This window comes from Physeter macrocephalus, chromosome 16, assembly GCF_002837175.3.
Source record: "Physeter macrocephalus isolate SW-GA chromosome 16, ASM283717v5, whole genome shotgun sequence".
Taxonomy (NCBI): domain Eukaryota; kingdom Metazoa; phylum Chordata; class Mammalia; order Artiodactyla; family Physeteridae; genus Physeter; species Physeter macrocephalus.
The window spans coordinates 14,950,434-14,961,353 of NC_041229.1; the positions used below are offsets into that span (position 1 = coordinate 14,950,434).

The following is a 10,920-nucleotide window of genomic DNA, read 5'->3' on the forward strand; positions in this document are numbered from 1 at the left end:
GAGAATGATGTTGGCTGTGGGTTTGTCATATATGGCCTTTATTATGTTGAGGAAAGTTCCCTCTATGCCTACTTTCTGCAGGGTTTTTATCATAAATGGGTGTTGAATTTTGTCAAAAGCTTTCTCTGCATCTATTGAGATGATCATATGGTTTTTCTCCTTCAGTTTGTTGATATGGTGTATCACGTTGATTGATTTGCGTATATTGAAGAATCCTTGCATTCCTGGAATAAACCCCACTTGATCATGGTGTATGATCCTTTTAATGTGCTGTTGGATTCTGTTTGCTAGTATTTTGTTGAGGATTTTTGCATAGACAGAGCTTTCTAGGGGAGCAGGGCTCGGGTGGAACCTTAGGAATAGGTAGGGTTTGTATCGACAAAGGGAAGAAAGGAGGGCGGGCAGGTGGAAGGCGTGGGATAGTGGCGCCGAAGTCTGGATGTGCTCCTCGGGTCTTGAGCAGGGAATGGAGAGAAAGGGGGAGCCTAAGAGTCGCTGAGAAGGAACAGGTGCCAGCCCGGATGATGGACTGGGCAAAAGGACGGGGAAGAGTCAAGGGCTCCAGGCTAAGGGATAAGTATGACGGTGCCACCAATAAAAATGGAGGAGGTGGTGGGACTTCCCTGGTGGCGCAGTGGTTAAGACTCTGCGCTCCCAATGCAGGGGGCCCGGGTTCGATCCCTTGTCCAGGAACTAGATCCCGCACGCATGCCACAACTAAGAGTTCGCACGCCACAGCTAAGGAGCCAGCGAGCCGCAACTAAGACCCAGGGCAACCAAATAAATAAATAAATATTTTTCAAATTATTATTTTTTTTAAATGGGAATGGAGAGATGACATGTTTGCTTCGTGCTGGGGATGCCCTGACGCAGCCGAACCCTGGCTGCCTTTCTGCCAGGATTTCTACTCAGAGGAGTGTGCTGGACCCAATGACCCCTACAGCTCTCACCTCGCCAGGTGACTCACAAGTCATTGTGTGACGGACAGCTGTCCTATCCTGGGCCAGGAAGGATGACACGGGTGGGCTCTCCCCGGCAGCCCAAGCCCTGACCCCATCCCCACCCAGTCCTCAGGACACCGTCAGGCTCCCACGTGGGCCTCTCAGGTCTACGGAGACTTGAGACCTGGCAAAGTCGAGATTCGGAGAAAATTTTCTCCTGCTTGCACTGCTCATGGGCGGCAGGTGTGCATCCCAGGGCCAGGTGCTGGGGTGGAAGTTGCGGGCAAGGGCACTGTGGCCCGGGCACACTCCTGCCGCTTCTCGCCTGCTGCCAGCCTGTCCGTGGCGCCGGGGGTGTAACGGGGGTGGGCTCCCCACAGAGCAGAGAGGGTAAAGCCCACAGCCTCCCACCTCAGGAAGCCCCCTCCAGCTCCATGGGGACAGGCTGTGGCCGTCCTCCTGGAAACCCTGCACAGGGAATTTCTGTCGCACACTGGAACCTTGTATTCATTCCCTAGGGCCCCTGTAACAAAGTACCACAGACTGCGTGGCTTAAAGAACAGAACTGTATTCTCTCACAGTTCTAGGAGGCTAGAAATCTCAAATCAAGGTGCCGGCAGGGCTGTGCTCTCTCCGCAGGCTCTCAGGGAACATGTTTTCTTGCCTCTTTTGGGGGCTGCCAGCCATCCTTGGCATCCCTTGGATTGTAGATGCATCCCTCCAGTTTCTGCCTCTGTCTCCCCGGGTGTCTTCACACCATCTTCCCTCTGTGTGTGTCTCCCTTCCCCTTCTTATAAGGACACCAGTCATATTGGACTAAGGGCCCATCCTACTCCAGTAAGACATCTTAATTATATCCGCAAAGATCCTATTTCCAGATAAGGTCACATTCACAGGTCCTGATCTCGCGTGGCCTCGGCCTGCAGCAGCTTGAAGCAGGATTTCGATTCCCAGCCAGAAACTGAGGTCGGGCAGCGGTAGTGAGAGCGCTGAATCCCAGCCCCCAGACCACCAGGGACCAGTGGCCAGCGACAAGGCCCTGGCCCGTCAGCTATGAAGAAATGAATTTCCACACAGAGACGGAAAGTAGTGAAGCAAGTAAAGTGTTTATGAGGAGGAAAAAGAGTACAGTACATGTGGATAGACACATGGGCGGGCCTAGAGAGAGAGAGTCGCTCACTCGTGTCAGTTTAAATCACTTTTATGGGGCATTTCTTCTGGGTTTCCTTTGACCAGTCATCTTGCTTTGCCTGGTTCTGAGTCCGTATTTGGTTTATCTCAGGATCCTCCCCTGTGTGCGTGCGCATCTCTTAGCCAAGATGGATTCTAGTGAAGAGGCCTATGGGTAGTTGGCACCACTTACTATGAGGTGGCACCCCCTCCCTTTTTGACCTCCACGGAGACTTTCTGCGCATGTGTAGTTGGGGAGGTCTCGTTGATTTCAAGAATGAGGAATATGTGGTCTCTTATCTTCCATCTGGGCAGGGTCCAGCCTCCTCCATCATCCTGCTTTTATGGAGTTTCTGCTATTATGGAGTTTCTGTCCACAGGGCAGAAACTGTTCAGCCTGGGGCCCATCTATCTCTTGCCTTAGTCCCAGGATCTAGGACTGGACATATCTTTTGGGGGGACACAATTCAAACCACAACAATCCCCAAGCCCAGTGATTTATTATCCATAACTGCATGCTCTCCAGAACTCTGGAAGCTGAAGTGCTCTCCTTTCTGATATCCTACAACTGCCCTTGTCTGAATGCAACCAGCCTCCTAACAGAAACTCCTTCTTTGTTGAGAGTCGACAAGCCCAGCTTCTCCTGTGCACTAACCCTAGAGCAGTGGTCAGCAAACTGACCAAGGGCCATGTCCGGCCAGCCACCTGCTTTGCTGGAGCCCAGCCACGCCCATTCTTCGTATCCTATTGTCCATGGCTGCTTTCGAGCTACAGCAACTGAGTTGAGTCGTTGAAACAGAGACCTATGGCCTGCGAAGCTTAAGATATGTACTGTGGGTCCTTTGCAGAAAAAGTTTGGTGACCCCAGCTCTAGGGTATTCACAGCAATGACCCCTAAATACTACCTTCCAAGTAATTAAAGAAAGATGGTCGTATCTCCTTTTGTCTCTGAAAGGATTCTGATATTCAGGGTCATTTCAGAGTTGAGTGTTTTCTCATCTCTAAGATGGGAATAAAAATACAACCCACCTCCTAGGGTTGGGGGGTGGATTTAATGAAATAATTCATGTAAAGCATTAACCAGGGTGCATGGCACATAATGAGCTTTCAATAGACATTAGCTGTTTTCATTATTACTATCACTTTTCTGAGCTTCTGGGCAGAGTAGAAGACCGGAGGCAGTGGAGGACCAAGTCCCACCCTCATGTGAGAATACTACCCCCACCTCCTGGGCCCCGACCCTGTGCTTATGCTCCTTGGCAAGCAGTCAAGAGAGGGACTGACTGATCCATTTCACGGCTGGAGAAAGCAAGACCTGGTGACTTTGAGGGTCTCAGCTGGGCCCACCGTGCAGCAGAAACAGGGCTGCAGCCCAAGTCTCAAAGGCCCCATAGTTGTCTATGACCCGCGTCCCACCCCCTTCACACATACACTGTTTGTCAGTTCTGCCCCCCATGTACACGGGCAGTGGACAGCTAGGGTCCCCTGGCACCTCCCCACCAGCTCTCAGAGCCGAGGCTGATTGCTTCCATGCAATTTGAATTAATCTCATGCTTCAGGTGGAGCTTGGCTAATCAGGGGAGACAAGCAGCCGAAGTGGGTGCAATCAAATTAACAACGCTAGGCCCTGGCTCTTTAAGAAGGAAAAAACAAAGCAGGCACCAGAAGGCACCCCCCAACACCAGCCCTTCCCCAGGGGAAGCCTGGAGCGGCTGCCAGGGCTGAGCGCAAAGAGCTTCTCCCACCCACCCCGCCCCTCCCCAGGCGACCACCCCAGATGCCGACAATACCCCTTTGTGGCAGCTTATCTCACACTGCCAAACAGGGCTGCGGTTCTTGTCAGGATCTTGTTAACAAGGAGCAGAGACACAAGCCTTTGGAGGGAGGGAGGGGAGTGGGCTGAGCTGGGGGGAAGGAGGGGCCCACTCACCCCAGATGGGTGCCTGTAATCCTTTTGGAAACAAAAGGAGATGAGAGCCTCTGAGCTGGGAGGTTCCCTTCTCCCATGGCAAGGTGGTGTGCAGAGCTCTCTAGAGGCTTCAGGGCACGCGCTGTCCCCTGGAAAAGCCTCTCCCAAAGGCGAGGAGGAGGACATCCAGAAAAGCATTTTAGCGTGCCAGAGAAAGCATCCTTTTTAGCAAAAAACTCTACGAGACTCTTGGAGAGATTTCGGTTAGACTCTCAGAAGGACTTCCTGAGACAGTCAAGTCCCGTCCTTAAGGTTGGTGAAGAACACCATGACTTTGCTGCCCTTCCTCCAACCTTATCGGCCTTGAGGTTGTCCTGCCTGAGGCAGAGGAAGAAGCACTAGGGTTCTTCCCTCAGACCCTGTGAAAAGCTCCTCAACCCCCTCCCCCCAGGCCACCCGCCTAGAAGAGCAGAACAGCCTAACACCTTGGTGTCCGGGTTCCCAGACCAATCTGCTTCACCCCCAGTTTGGCTGCATTTCTCTTCAGAGAAGCTGGACTCTTTGCACTCCCGTTCTGCTCCCCTGCCTCCTGCCATTCTCTGACCAGTGTCACATCACGGCTAAAACCACAGGTGCCCTGAATCCTGGCTCTGCTGCCTACTAGCTGCGTGGCCTTGGGCAATTCACTTCTCTAAGCCTCAGTTTCCCCATCTGTAAAGTGGAAATAAAAACAGGGTTGTTCTGAGGATTAAATGAGTTACCGCATGTAAAGGAATACAGAATAGTGCCTGCAAATAGTAAGCCTGCAATAATGTGAACTTCTAGGATTATCGTACACTGGCGCCCACGAATGGGGTTAAGAAGTACCCCCGGCTTCCTTTTGGAATGCAACATGCCACACCTCTTTCCCATTTTATCAGGCCTCTCCCAACAGCTGGTGGCATTCATGTCCTTCTTCTTCCACGTCCTCCTTCCTGCACACACTGCTCTCCTCCTTCGGGTATTCGTAACTGAATCTTCCCTCCCTGGTGACTCGGGGACTGTCAGAAACACCAGCTGAGCTCCAATCATCAGGCGGAAGAGAGGGAGGGGGACAGAGACAGAGAAGGTCCGACTCACCGCCCCCCTAACTCCTGCCCCCAGCCCCAGCTGGCCATGGACTGGCCTCCTGCCCCACCGGCCCAGCCCTCCAGTTCTCAGCCTCCTGCACTGCCCCCAGGATTCCTCCACATCATGTCATTCCCACCCAGCTTCCTACTTCTGGGACAAAGCCCAAGGTGGGAGAATAGTCCACCAGGCAGAAGGAGAAGGCTGGATGAAAGCAGAGCAAAGGGCGCTGGTGAATTGTCAGGGGACTTGGGGCTGCCGCTTCTTGCCGCTCACCAGCTGTGTGACTTTAGACAAAACACTTAGCCTCTCTGAGCCTCCATTTCCTCACTGATACTCTGGGGGCTAAAAGCCCCCAGGCTACCTCCTTAACAGGAATGAAGCTCCTGATAAAGGATGTTCTGGTATTCTGTAAACTGCAAAGATCAGCCCACCCCAGCTTGTGGGTGGGATCCCAGAGAAGAGGGAAGCTGGAGCAGTAAAGGTGGGGCCGAGTAGGTGCAGAGTTTATAATCCCCATGGCAGGGTCTAGGGGCCCTAGAACTCCATCCCCAATCCTGGGGGTTTGTCAGAAAGTCTGTGGATGCTTGGGGAAGGGGTGGGGGGAGTGAGGAAGCAGAGCTGTCTTGTGGTGTTTTAAAAATCTATCAGCCTCTCACATCAAATTAAAATGTAAATAGCAGCTGGTCCAGGCAGGACCTGGGGGTGACAGGAGCCGGCCTGCGAGTAATTTCACAGACGGGAACCGGTTACATCGGATTCTGACAACTGTCTTGTTTCTGAAATTGATTTCCTCTCCCCTCCGCTTGCTGCCCCAGGAGGGCCCTGGAGCGAGGGGAGGGAGTGAGTCCACTGTGGAGTCTGGTGCCTTTCTCCTCTCTGTGGCTCCAGCCAATAAAGCCCCACTGGATCCAGGAGGAGGAAATCTGGGAATTCTGCAGGGCTATAAGGCTGTGGCCTGCAAGCCAGAAGCCCAGCGAGGCTCCTCCCTGCCCTGGAGTGAGTCTGAGGACCAGGGCAGGCTGGCCCAGGGCACCGGGGGAGCCTGCCTTCTTTCCACAAAAACATGCTAAGTCCTGAACAGGGAGGCTCCTACTCTAGAGTCTCACAGTCAGAGCCAAGGACACTGCAGTATGACATGTGCCATGCCAGGGACACTCGATGCCCAGAGGAGGGGCATCTGCAGTGACATGGGGTGTCAGGGAAGGGCCCTGGGAGTCATCAAGAAGCCCCTTTGGGTTCGACCAGAATTTGCCCCAATTTGGCCATGTGCAGTGCCGGCGGTATACCAAGTACCGGGGTTGTAAAGCTTTGAATAAGACTGGCCCAGCTCACCCCAGGACCTTCCACAGGACCCCAGGGAAGAGCCCACCCTCCCCACCTAAAGGAGCTGTGTTGGAAGGAGCTATATATTAAGGGGCAGCTCACCCACTTGGGTCTCCTTGATGCCCTTAAGCCCAGCCCCTCCCTGCTCCCAAGACCCCAGAGAATCTCTTACTGCACCCCTCTTCGTAAAAAGAAATTAGGTTTCCCTGGTTGTTAATTGAATTACACTGCAGGAAAGCAGAGAAGTTGTATCTCATTAAAGCCTCCCGTGTCCTACTGGAGCACTGTGTTGCCTTTGCGGCTGCTATTAGCACTTGTCACGCAGAACTCAGCCCTGTGCATATGGTCCCCACCCCCCTCCCTGGCTCTCCTGCCCGTTCCCCTAAAGCTGCAGTCCCTGACACCTGCCCTAGGAGAGGCCTGCTGAGGCTGCCCACCATAGAGAAGCCACAGCGTTTTGCTGACAACCAAATTCCATTTCCCAAAGCCAGATTCTTTGTGCGTGCATGGCAGACAGACAGACAGCCAGAGGTGGCCAGCCCCTACAGTAGGACAGGCTTAAAGAGGGAAAAACTGCCTTCTGGAAGCTTCAGTTTCCTCATCTGAAAAGTGGGGATAGTAAGACTTAACTTCTCATGGCTGTTTTTGGGGAAGGCCAGTAAGCAATGAACCAAGAGGCCAAGGCATCCAGCAGACTGCCTGCTCCATCAGGGGCATTGTGGGCACAGGAAGGCCATGGTGCTTGGTCAAGAAATACATCAGGACCCAGGCTTTGGAGCTGGGGAATAATAACAGTACCTACCCACATGACTTAATTCATGTAAAGTACTAGAATACTGCCAGCACATGGTACATGGGAAGTTCCCAGTAAAAGGTAACCATAAAAGTGTGTGTGTGTGTGTGTGTGTGTGTGTGTGTGTGTGTGTGTTTGTAGAGGGAGGGTGCACTTATGTGATGCAGGGCTGTGAGTAGATATGTGTTAGACAATCACATCAGGATATTGACATGCAATTGACAATTGCATCAGGCTACCTGTGTATGACACCACGTGTGAGTTTATGGTAAGGATGTCAGAGTGTAGGCTGTGAGGGTGACTGTGTTTGTGACTGTCCGTTGGGGGTGTTTTTGACATTGCCTCTGTGTGTGTGTGTGTGTGTGTGTGTGTGCGCGCGTGCGCATGTGTGCTCCCGCAGGTGACCACACGCGAACATCTCTCTAGGGAATTCCTGGGGTCTGCCTTCAACCCAGGAAGTGCTCTGGAGCACAGCCAGGTCTCGGTGCAGTGAGGATTCACCTATGTTTACCCCTGTGATTCAGTGAAGCAGAGCGACTTTGTGGTCCAGAGCAAGAAGCAAGAGAGAGATGGAGGGAAGAGGAGAGCAGATAGGGCGGGCACCTGCTGCCCTGGGCTCCCTTCTATTAGGGGGCTGCCTTGTTAAGTACAGCAGCCAGGAGGGCGGAGGCCCCTGGTCTGTGGGCTCAGGAGGGCACCCAGGCCCTTGGAGGGCTGGACAGGGTCTGGGGGAGGGGCACAGTGACAGAGTCCCCTGTTCTGGCATTGACAGGCAGACTGAGTAGGGCAGGAAGAAAAGAGGAAGCAGGTCCTCTGCTTCTTGCCCAGGATGAGGGGCTGAAGACCCCTCTACGCAAGAAGAGTATGCTCACAGAATCCTCCCATAACAATGAGCCGGATTCCCAGATCATCTTTCCTCTCTCCTGAGACCCGGACACCCACAGGGGCCCAAAGACATGGAATCTTCTCCACGCTGCCCAGGTGGTCTAGTATGGGGAGCTCCCTGCCTCCACTGCAGCCCTGTCCCTAAACAGCCAAAACTACTGGAAAATTCCTTCCTAGGCCAAACAGGAGGTCTGCCTTCCCCCTTTTGAAGAGCTGTTGTGCCATGTCCCACCCAACTCCCTGTAAGTTACACGCTCCCAGCTTCCAGCCACTCTTCAAATGGCATGGCTTGAAGTCTGTCCATCTTCCTGGTCTCACTCCAGCTTGTCAATGTCCTCCATCAGGTAGAGAGCCCAGAACGAGACATGATGTTTCACGAGTAATTTGGAGCTTGTCGTTCTATGTTCTGAAGACCTGGGCGCTAGTTCTCCTGGCATCAGTTCACCTTCCACCATTAGTGTTAGAGCTTCATACGTTATGTATCGCCTCTCCCACCTGTCCACTTTTAAGAAGTGTTGCTGTTTATTAGTATGACCGGGGCAAATCACTTCCCTGCGTGGCCTCAGTTTCTTCATTTGTAAAACGAAGGGTCTGTGTAGATGATCTATACCTGTGCCCTTCAATAGAAACAAAATGCAAGCCGCCTATGTAATTTAAAATCTTCTAGTTGTCACATGTTCATAAAAGTAAAAAGAAACAGGCGAGATTCACTGTGATAGTATATTTTATGTAACCCAATATATTTAAAATATTAACATGTAATCAACGTAAAATTATGAAGGAGCTATTTTACATTCTTTCTTTTTCTTCCTGTGTTTTTGAAATCCAGTGTGTACTTTACAGTCACAGCACATCTCAGTTTGGACTGGCCACGTTTCTAGTGGGCAATAGCCGCGGGTGGCTAGTAGCTACTATACTGAATGTTGTGTGGGTTCTGCAACTCTAGGACTCTGTGATTCTGTAAAATAGATGGCAAGTAACATCTTAAGGTGTGCGTGTATTTATCTGATGCTTTCCTTGGAACAGGAGAGGAGCATGAGATGCTTGGGGTGGGAATAGTACCCATAATGAGCCTGAGGCTCGGAGAAGTCAAGTAGCCTGTATTAAGGACCACATAGCTGGGTAGAAACATGTCCGTCTGGCCCCCAAGCTCTTCAAGCTGGGTGGGGTCCACAGAAGCAGTCTCTTCTTCTTCACAGATGAGCTCCCCTTGAACCTGCCCTGAACTGCGGGGCTGTGAGGAGAACATCGGGTTCTGCTGCATGCTGTTTGCTGCCATAACAATGGTGAAGGGAGCCCACCCCCTGGCCCCAGGTGTGGTTAATACTCAGGGCTGAAGGACCAAGTGGGCTCTTGAGGCCCTGTTGTCTCTGGTTGCCCCTGTGTCTGTCTCTTTGAACAAACCTGATTGGGAAGACCCTGTGAGGTGGGACTGGCATGTATGAATACACAGGTTGTGCACTGCTCAAAGTTACATAGCCTAAGGGGCAAATAAAGTCTGGAACCCAGTCCCTGCTCCACTGGCCAAACTGTGGCTCCCAGCACCATGTTGCATCCAGCCAGAGGGGTGCCTTTATAATTCACACACAGGCCCTGGACAGGCTGGTACAGCCCTACCTGGAGAGCAAAACAGGGATGAGCTGCCAGCTTCTCACTCTGGTACAGAGCCTTGAGGTCCTCCTACCAAAGAAAGACTCATCATTTCCCCTTCTTTCTTTGGACCTGTGACCTACGCTGAAGCTTGACCCTGCCCCCATCCCCCTTCACACGCGCGTGCACGCGCACGCACCCTCGGCATGAACACCCCCGGCTCGTCTGTGGCTTCAGCGGCAGCCTCTTGAGAGCTCGGCCTCCTCTTCCCCAGGAAGGCCTCAGGGCTCAGGCCAAGCAAGGATGCCAGGCCCCAGTCTCTGACCATTCACTTTGCGGGGAGCAGAAACGGCTCATGCGCCCCTCCCGCCACATCCCGGCATTTCAATCCTCCAGCAAAAATGGAGGCTTCTGCAATGCAGGGCCTGACTTGTTGATGTAAAATCTTACTCTATATTCCACCCAGGTTTATACGAGTGAATTATGCAAATCTTTGATAGAAAAATATTCCTCTGCACATCCTTGAGAGTGTAAAACCTTAGTCAATAATTCATACTCGCATGTCTCTGACTGCAGGCTTTTTCTTCATTATAACTTGCACCTTGTTATTTGTGTTCCACGTTTTATTGTATATTGGTGTGATGCCGTGCATTATAAAATTTATCTGCTTCATTATATGATGAGCCGGGGCTGGGGATTGTGCTGAGATGCTGGTGCAGGGGCCAGGGGCCAGAGCTGCCCTCAGGATCCAGTCCCACATAACAGAAGGCAGAGGAGGTGGCTGGCTGCATGGTGACTTTGGGGAATGCCAGAAACCACCCTTCATCCCCCAGACCTGTTCCAGATGTCCCCTCACCCACTGACTGGCGTCTCAGGTCACACTATTACAGCTCCATGCCTTCCTTCCTTTCTCCAAAGGCTTATTTGTCCTTAGAAGTCATAGGACCCTGGAGAGTTTACTGGGAAGAATGTTGTCTGAGTAGGTGTTTAAAACTGGAGGGGAGGGGGCTTCCCTGGTGGCGCAGTGGTTGCGCGTCCGCCTGCCGATGCAGGGGGGCCGGGTTCGCGCCCCGGCCTGGGAGGATCCCGCGTGCCGCGGGGCGGCTGGGCCCGTGAGCCATGGCCGCTGGGCCTGCGCGTCCGGAGCCTGTGCTCCGCGACGGGAGAGGCCACAGCAGAGGAAGGCCCGCATACCACCA

General features: G+C 52.7%; 1 protein-coding gene across 1 annotated transcript in view; it reads left to right on the plus strand.

Moving 5' to 3' along the window:
- DSCAML1 (DS cell adhesion molecule like 1) overlaps nucleotides 1–10,920 on the plus strand; it is a 354,412-nt gene that overhangs the window by 289,002 nt on the left and 54,490 nt on the right. The gene's annotated exons all lie outside the window — the stretch shown is intronic.